The 10,051-nt window shown below is 40.5% G+C and overlaps 1 long non-coding RNA gene across 1 annotated transcript; it reads right to left on the reverse strand.

Annotated features, from left to right (window-relative positions):
- Positions 1 to 1,468: 1,468 nt before the first annotated feature.
- Positions 1,469 to 3,054, reverse strand: LOC106722412. Its single transcript, XR_001358365.2, has 3 exons — positions 2,878 to 3,054; positions 1,786 to 1,838; positions 1,469 to 1,657 (listed from the first exon to the last, which is right to left on the reverse strand). It is a non-coding gene; the product is annotated as an uncharacterized LOC106722412 (long non-coding RNA).
- Positions 3,055 to 10,051: the final 6,997 nt, after the last annotated feature.

Raw genomic sequence — 10,051 nt, forward strand, 5'->3', positions numbered from 1 at the left:
TATTAGCCAGTCCATTCCTGTGTAAAGTTGCCCTTCGTAAAGTGAGGAGTAACCGTACAATGGGTAACTGAAAACAGTGCATTGGGCACATGTCTGCTCCCATAGTTGATTTCATCCCCAGAATTTGCTCAATAAAAAACAGATACCCAGGTACCTAGTGGCCAGACACTGTAATTTTGCCTACGATAAACAGCCAGCTTGTAAGGGCTGTGTTCACTATGCAGTAAAATCTGGGGTATATCATGGGGTAAATCATGTTGTATGGCCACTGTCTTAGAAAGGATAAAAACACATGTTGGATTTCTCCCAGGAAAAAGCCTTCTGTCTTGGGATTCTACAGATGTACAAGCCCATTGTCCCACTTTAGATACCTGTGAGGTATACAAGACAAAATGAGCTAACACTTTTTCTTGGGACAATCATGGCTCATTTAAGTCAAACTGCCTTTCATTTTGGGGACAAGCTTCCTGTGTAAAGGACCATGCTGCTCTTTTTCTTCCCAAGTTTTGACTGGCATCAACCAGAACTGCCTGAAATGCAAGGTTTGCTTTTAGCCAAAGACACCCATCCGAATTAAAGATTCCAAGTGACGGAGGGTAAACGCGTGGCTCTGCTGAAGTCAACAACAAAACTGATTTCAATAGAACCAGAATTTTACCCAGATAATTCATTCCCTCCTTCGTGTAAGCTGATCCCATTACCCTCATTGTTAAAACCATGGATTTTATTTCCAGTCGGACTTTACTGTCTGTACCTTTCAGTCCCTAGATTATTATTGGGTTTACTTTCAAGATTAAAGAGCCCCCTACTCCCCAATGTCTTCCTCCACAAATACTTCAAAAGGTTCTAATTCTAGGTTAAATACAGAAGCCAGGCTTTGCAAATGAATTTTGAATGTGGCCAATGAGTTCTTCCATCCTTACATAAAACCCTTGGCATGAAACCCTGACATTCAGATGCTAGCAAGGTCACAGGAAAAGTAAAGTGATGTTTTAAATTGGTTTTATTTTTTTACCACCTTTAAACTCTTTCACTGACCTTTCCCCAAATCCCTACATTAGCATTCTACAAGGAAGTGCTATGCTACATTAAAAGCTGAGTGGCTAGCTGAATGCACCTATAACAAAATTTGCTACTTTCCATAGGCCGAGACTCATTGAAAGCACCAGATCCCTTTCTATTGTCTCCTATGGGCCTTTGGATTAATACTTATTACTTACCTATTTTATTGAGCACAAACGAAGAATATAGTCACTATTGGTTATCTGAGTAGTAAGTAAAGGGGTTGGGCTGGCACACTTTTAATGGCTCCCTTTATAAAAAACAAGCCAGATATATAAAAAAAAAAATCACCATGTCTGCTTTTTTACTAGGATGGGCCTAATGATATAGAAAGCCAGGAGTTGGAGTAAATTTGTTCACAGAGCATGCATGCATGTATGCATGGTATCTCACATTTATTCTGGCTGTTGATTTATTCAAAAGGTAAAAAATGGTGCATACAGGTTGCTTTCCCCAGGGTGAGATCAGGAAAAAGAACAGTGAGGAGACAGAACATCTACTGCACAGCCAAAGAGCATTCTCACTGTTCTCTCTTGTTCTTATCTCCTTCTCAGGTTACTGTATTTTCTGTCCCACTCATGCCATCGCAGGAGCGCTGAAGAGTGGTGAGATAATACTTGGCTCAAATCCAGGCAATCATTTTTGAGTAATTAGTTTAGATACTGCACACCCAACCTGTACTTTTTTCAGGTAGGTATCAAGTGGGTCAGGTTACCCGATTACCTGTCTGTATTTGGATGGCTGTGCTGCAGGGTTCAGTAAAAGCTCGTCTCCAGCTGTGGACAGAGAACATAATTGAACATGTAGGTTTCTTCTGGGAAATCTGTTTTTGCTACAACTCTGTTGTTTCCCTCTGCCAGCTCTGCTATAGGTGGGACGTTTGTTATTTTTCCACTCCCTTACATGATCAACCATGACTTGAACAATTCCAGTCCAGGAGCAAAATATGCAATACACTCATCTCAAAAGCTAACAATAATTCTAAGGCTACAAATGTTTTCTTTAGTCATTTGTTTATTTGCAAAAAAGCAAAACAAAACCAAAAAAACCCAGGTACAGAAAGGGATAAACTGAAAAGCACAAACAATCTAATGCATTTTTCAGATGGCCAATTAGGTTTTCAAAGGCACAAATGGTAATTAGGTACCTACTTCCCTTTGATATTTGTGCTTTGGAAAAATCTCCCTCTCTTAAAGTGAGATCCTTGAATAGCAAGCACTGTGCAAGTACAAAGCATAATTATTACTACAATATGCTATTCACAAGCAAGGGCCTTGACATGATCAAGTTTTCTTTGCACTGATATGCCCTTTCCCAGCACTTCCTGTCTTGATTTTACCACTGCCCTGGTATCACTCTTTCCCACTCACTCATCTGGCCCATTGCCACTATGAAATTAATTCCTCAGTCAACAGCACAGGCATCACCTTACTCACTCTTCCCCACTCGTATGCCTCATCCTTGACCTGGAGAAACCACCTCTTTCCCACTCACCCATCTGGCCCATTGCCACTATGAAATTAATTCCTCAGTCAACAGCACAGGCATCACCTTACTCACTCTTCCCCACTCGTATGCCTCATCCTTGACCTGGAGAAACCACTTCTAACAGGTGGAAGGAGTGTGTAGTCATGTTGATTCTCTCCTTGGTTTTTCTGCTTAGACAGCAAACAAGGCTACTGCTAGGTGCCAATTATAAAGGTAGCTTTTGTGATAAGTATATGTATTCACCAGGAATTGGGCTGAAGTCACTCACTGTTTCACAAAGACCACAGAACAGCTGCTAGATGCTTGAGACTTTTAGCCAGTACTAACCTGGATTGGATTCAGATGGGCAACCTCAAGGTGAGTGGCTTCAGTATCCCATTACCAATTCCCTTGAGCCACCCAGTCTCTTGTAGTGAATGATCCAACTTAGGGGAGATACTTTAGGTCTAGGTTTGTTTGTTTTCACATTTAGAGGCTGGTCCAGAAAGGCCTGTTAGTGCCAGATGCCCACTGACATTCAGTTGAATGTAAATAGACATTCTCAGACAAATTCAACGCAGGCAGTAATGTTGGATTTGCAGTTTGTATTGCTGGAAATGACAGAAAATACCAGTTACTCGTTTTCATTTCACCTAACTGATTAGCATTGCAATCAGTGCACAGAAGGATTTGAAAAACATCAGCTACTCAGAAGCATAGAGCAGCCCTAACCCCAAATTTCAAACAACAATTTGAGACAACAATTGAAATGGAATTACATACAAAAAATAATTTCAAGGCAAAAACAATCTAATATGTTTGCAATTATAACATGATTCATATTTGGGATATGAGGTATAAGTCACTCAGCAGAAAAGTAAACTGTGCTAATGCCATACCAATCAATAGGAATGTTAAGGATTTCAACACTACTTGATTTCTCCTGAATAAGGCTAGATTTCAAACTGGCATAAATTGGTGTAGTTCCCTTTGAAGTCAATGGAACAATGGTGATTAACAACAGCTGAAGTTCTTGCCCAGCCTTGATTCATCACTTTTCTTAATTGAATTGTAACTTCATGAAACCTAAATATTTGAATGTTCAAAAGACAAGAATTAAATCCCAAAAATCACGAGATTATTTTTAAACTAATGAGAATTCTTTAAAAAAAAATTGTTTTTTTCAATTTGCCCTTTTTTTTCTTTATAGCCCTTAGGAGGCTCTTAAACCACATTTACAATCTTTTCTCAACATGCAAAGTCTAGAAACTTACCTTATCCCCTGCCCAAAGTAATCTGAGATTTTCATGTAATCACTGGACTCCCTGAGTAAGGATTTAGGAGAAAAGAAAAAAACCAAGAAACATCATGAGACTGAGGATAATATTGAGACAGTTAACTCTGAACTCTGTCTCAAGGTCCAGAGATCTTTGACAGCTGTCTTGACATTCATTTATAAGAGATCATAAGGCTTAATTCTAGTCTGACATGCCTTCTGCAAACTCATTGGTGAGCTGCAAGTCCAGGCAGAATCAGCCTTTTTTGCATTAAGAAAACTGAAAAAATGTAATTTTCAACAGGGAACAAAGCGAACACCTACAACCCCTATAGCCTGGCACAATGTGTCAGGGCAAAATATTCCTGTCCTCCTTGGATTAGGAATTTTCTAACTTCATCTTTTGATTGACATGATTCGGCTGTACAAGGAGATAGCCAACTTACTCTAATGTCAGGAAGCTGAAGCTTTCACAGGACATGGAGCCAGAAACCAATTTGAAGGAAATGAAAGAGGAGAGTGTGTTTTCTTAGTACTCATTTAATCTTTTTCTTCGGGTTCTCGGTTGTGCTGGCTGTCAGTGTAATCAGAGCAAAGTGGAGAGGAAGAGAGAAGAAGAAAAAGGAAGGGAAAGAAGGAGAAGAAAGGAGGAGATTCCAGACAGACAGCAGAACCTAAGAAGAAAGCATAACTTGATCGGTGGAATATCAAGACCATTAAAAGGAAGAGAAGGTTATTAACACCGTGGAATTAAGAGTTTAGAAGGGATCGGGTACATTATAATGAGCCATGAAGTCAAATGACTCCCTCAGCACTCCCAGGCAGTTGGCTTTAAACTTTGAATGGAACAGGAATCTAGATCCACCCCTGATGCCACCACCAAGTTGTATTGGAAGCAAAACAGAAATGAGTTTTGATCAAAGTGGTCACCTGCAGAATAGTAAAAAGATAAAAGCTTCTTAGTTGGTAAAGGGTGTTGCTGTACCTGAAGTACAGCAACACCCTGAAGTACAGCACTTTAGTGCTGTACCTAAAGTGAAAGAATGAAACTTTAGGAGAAGATTGCACAACTTAATGGGAAAAAACTATGTTTAAATGCACTGAGATATGACAAAATATATCACTTTGTCATCTAACCAGGTAGACAAAATAGTGCAGCCAGCTACATTGACAAATTGTTAGAAAACAAAGCCAGGATTTGCAGCCTGAACAAATGGAGTTATCAGTGGACTATCCAAACCTGACCAGTGACATTATGAATAGCAGGAATAGAACTATCTTCTTTCTTCTTCTTTATGGAGCATTAGCAATTGGCCTAGACTATGGAAAAGAAATAGTTCTTGCCAAAGAAGATAAAATGACAAACAATAGTTATTAATTCAGTCACCTAAGGCTTGTTAAAATCAATGGGAATTTTTCCACAACCTTAATGGTCTCGGGATCATGTCCCTAATGACCACTCAAGAAATTGCAAAGTGTACATCTTAATCATACAGCTGCTCCATCCAAAAGAATTAGAATTTGTAACAAGTTTATCTACATATAAAATGGCTGACTACGTGTACAATTTTGCCATCCTGCTACAAGAAAACAAAAAGGGATGTAAAAACAATCAGATAGTCAGTATAACAAACCATTCATTTCAACACCCTGTAAAGATATTTCTTAACCATCTAAGATGAGTATTGAAGAGGCTCTGTCATAATAAGCTAGCTGTAAAAAAAAATCACTTGAGAAAAAATGATTTCACATCCTGAAAAATGCAAAACAAATAGCTGGCTACTGAGAAAAAGAACAATGCATTAGTTTAATCTCTCTACTGCCTCTAATAAAAATTAGTACTAGATACAAGTATCCATCAGATTGAATGTAAATAGTGTGTAAAACCAAACTGAAGCTGATCAGCAAGTTAAACAAATGGTTTGGGGCAGACAAGGTTCTTTGGGTAAAAGTGATATATTTTATTAGACCAGCTAAATAGTTGGAAAATGTGTTCTATGCAAAAAGTTTGGGGCACAAATACCCTTCTTCAGGCATAGGAAGAGTCTGCTGTTGTGTTTCTCCTGGATGGAACAGAAGCCAATATGCAAAATACAGGTCTGTGAAAATGCAAATGCCTGGCAGGCAGGATCAGAGACAATGGGAGACAATAGGTGTGAGGAAGGGAGGAATGTTGATCTGGTGATAGAATGTTGCTGGTAAAATGTTGAGATGTTACTTGGGGTTACAAAAAGACTACCAAAGATTTTTTACAACATCCATTCAGCATAAAAAGAAGAAATGGAACCAATTACTACAGGAATGACTTTCCCAGCCACAAAACAACCATCAGAGAAACAACACCAATGCCTGACAACATTCCAACCTCATACTGGATGAAACTGAAAGATCCAATCAAACCTCAAATAATATCAATCCCTCCATGCACACACTTACCACAGCTGAAAAATCTGTCCTTTCTAAAGGCCCTCATTTTTGTCTAGAAAATACCTTAATAATATACTACAATGTGGAGAACTAGAAGAATTTTTCCAATGTCTCCATCTCAAGGAATATTTCCACAACCAAAATTAATCAACTTCCAATAAGACTTTATCTTTTGACACATTGGTGACATGTAGGGGGTGCACGCGGGTGCATGTGCACCCCTTGAGATCAGCTGTGTACCCCCTGGAAATGCCAGATGTGAAACCAGAAGTGCACTTCCAGTTTCACCACTGGCTCAGCAATTGGCCACTAGGGGGATCTTCCCTCCCCCATCGACAATCTGGTGCCCTCCCAGATTTGGGAGGCACCTGTCACCCATGTTTTGACAACGTTGAGGAAAAAATAAACCCACAAAAATTTAAAAAAAAATCAGATTGGACAACTCACGGTGGACCAAATTCAAACCTTAACCACTATGTTGACTGCTTCACATTTACCCAAAGAAGCTTGTCTGTCTATGTCCTTAGACTAACACAGCTACAAGCAACACCCCTGACAAATGGTTTTGTGCATTTGTTTCCCTCGGTTGTACTTTACTTGTGTTCAAGACTCCGACTCTAGCTTAATAATTGGAGTTGCAAAGCACAAACTAAAATTCATTCACATCATAGAAACACAGGATAAAAGTCTGGTCATATTGAAGTTAATGGAACTTTTGCCATTGACTCCAACAGGAATTTCAACTATACAGATGTATAATCTCATCTGAATTTTTGCATGTATGCCAGAGAATTTCACTGAACAATTCCTGTACCAAGTCTGTCAAGAGTTCACCCTTTGACACATTTTTCTTTAAAAAAAAAAATCAAGCTTCATGGTTTCAGGTTTCATAACATGAGAACTGTTTTAATTTTTGTTTCATGCACCATCAGTAATTGGCAAAATGGCATAAACATTTATTACCAAGTTGGAAAAAACTGCAGAACCCTATAGTTTAAACTACCATATTTACTCAAATCTAAGATAACCCTGGATTTAAGACAACCCTCCAAAACTTAGATTCTATATGGAAAATTTATAATTTTACAATAATTTTCCAGGTATTGAATCCAATTATTGGAGGGTTGTTTTAAATTCATTCCTCTGAACTGCTACAGCAGGGAAAGTAATGGCTGGAGGGAGGGAAGGAGGTCAGGTGGTTGTGGGGGGTCAGGCAGCCCTCTTGTCTTTTGTCTTCTCACTTCTTCTCCCTGTAGCCTCCCTGCCCTCCTGTCACCTGCCCCACACCCCGAGCTCCCCACAGACCCCCCACAGACTCTGCCCCTTCCCCCCACTCCTGACAATCTCTCTGCTTTTTCCCTCTGCTTCTTACAATTTCTGGCCCTCACCCACCCCCCACTTCCCACAGTCTCTGTCCCTTCCCCCCACCACACACCTTCCCAAAGTCTATGCCTCCCCCTGCTGCTGCTTCCCCCCCACCCCCACCTTCCTTACTGTCAGGTGCTGCTCAGAAGTATAGCACATTAAAGTGTAGCCCTTTCTGGGCCATGCAGCTGCAATGGCACTGCAGATTGGCCAGGCAGGGCACAGAGTTTCTTTGTGCTCCATGCCTGGGGGGGAATCTATAACCTGTGCCTGACAATAAAGGGGAGGAAGGGGGCAGGGGAGGCAGAAACTGCAGAGTACAAGCAGAACAGGGCAGGAGGCTGCTGTAGGTCTGACTCTGGCTCTGACCCAGGCTGAGGGCCAGAGTCAGAGCCACAGCAGTTATCTGCCCCTTCCTCTGCTTTGTACACAAATCTAAGACAAGGGACTTTTTTTCCCATGCTGATGGAGAGGACACCTCACCTTAGATTTGAGTAAGTGTGGCAGCCATTGGGTTTATATGAGAGAATTCTCTTGTGACATTGCTTTAAAATACTTAATAAGATTTTCTTAGGAAAAAAATGACATTGCAGTAGGACTGGGGTTTCCAAAGGACTCCAAGGGAGTTAGATCCCCAGCTTCAGATACTTGTAGACTCCCTTGAAAACTGCAGCTTAAATATATCAAACATTTTTGTTCTTCTTCCTTTCATAATATTTCTGTAAGGAGAAGGAACGATTGGAATATAAATCTTTTTTTGATGATCTTCTTTCATTTTCCCATAGTTTATGGAAAATATTTAAAATATGCAGAAGACACTAAAACAGTTTATTAGAGATGTTGAGTTTTGCTAACTGGGGTTGCTACCAGGGAATTCCTTTTGTTTTGGCTGATGTTCTAGTTTTTTGAAGACTTCAATGAGAGTGGAGCACAACTTCAGTGTATTAACTTGCAAAAAAACCCAACAACAACCTGTCAAGGACTAGAGCATAGGCAGTCTGGCCTAGTAGTTAGTCATCTGTAATATGAGAGAAGTCCAGGCCAAGTTCCAGGACTCAGGAATGAAAGAAAGAGTCAGGACTGAAATCAGGAGCCAAAACTCAAAGCTAGAGCTCTGATAAGAGAATGCCAGTACCACAAGGCAGTCAGGAACAAGCATATCTCAGTCTTTGCCCAGACAAGGATACTGCAAGTTGGGTCTGGCATTTAAGGGCTGGAGTGAGTGGGGCCTGTTGCCTGTGGCTTCAGGCAATGGGCTGCCCTGACTGCTTCACTCAGCCCACCTGTGACCAGGGACAGGGGTGGAACAGGGATGGAATAGGGGGACAAGCCCAGTGCTGTAGTTGCATCCCATTTGATTCCTGCTCAACTCAAATTTTAAAAATAACTGCCTGGAAGGAACAGCAGCATTTCTACTCAGGCAGTGCTGAGGAGGGTCAGTTGCCTTCATGGTTCATTATAGTTTATCTAATTCCTGCTAATTTCTCTTCACTCCATTAATCATGAATGGCACGTGCCCCCGGTGGCTGTGGGGGCCTGGCTAAACCAGCAGTGGCAAGAGTGCAGCTACAGCGGTAGGAGCGCAGCAGTGGTGAGCGGGGAGCACCTTTTTGCAGGGAGTGCACCGCCACATGCAGGGGGTGCATGTGCATCCATGTGCACCCCCTATGCATCACCCCTGTCACTGATACTAATAACCCTCTCTCCTTTTTAATGGTCTTGGTGTTCCATTAACCTAGCTTTCCTTTCTTCTTCAGTTTTGCTGTCTGTTAAGCATTCTTGGTTCTTCTATTTCCAGCCCTGCAGATTTTTTTTAGTTCTAGCTAAAAACTTTAATTCACGTGTGGTAAATTTAACTCAAGTGAAGAAATGAGTAACAGTGAAGTTCTGGATTCACTATCAAGACACTCAAGAAGTCTAGATTTCATATTATGAATCTGAAGTGATGGATCTTTAACTATAATGACTACAGGATTAATTAAGCAAAATCTTTTTACTGTTTTTGCCTAGTGTGTTGTATTTTTAATATATAATTTAATATATAATCTAGCAAACTAGTACACATTCCAATAAAGGTGCATTTAGTTTTGCCTTGATCTTAAACCAAATCATTTGACCCCAGCAGGGGGCTGGACCTGATGATCTTGCGAGGTCCCTTCCAGCTGTAATATCTATGAAATCTACGAAAAAACCTATGCCACGAATAACAAAGCGCTAGACTCCTAGCACATTATTAAATCTTCTAGTTTCTCTTCCATTGTGAGAAAATATGTTGATGTTGATGTACAACACCATTTGCAACCCCTTTTTCAAAATCCTAGATCTGGCTTTGTAGCAGGTAATGCTTGCTCAGGGGATGAATTGCTCTGATTTTCAATTGGCACTGGTTGGGTCCAGGGACCTGATCTGGCCTCCTTACAAAACCTGAATATTGTATATGCCATAAAGAAATAT

This window comes from Alligator sinensis, unplaced genomic scaffold (genome assembly GCF_000455745.1).
Source record: "Alligator sinensis unplaced genomic scaffold, ASM45574v1 scaffold849_1, whole genome shotgun sequence".
Classification (NCBI taxonomy): domain Eukaryota; kingdom Metazoa; phylum Chordata; order Crocodylia; family Alligatoridae; genus Alligator; species Alligator sinensis.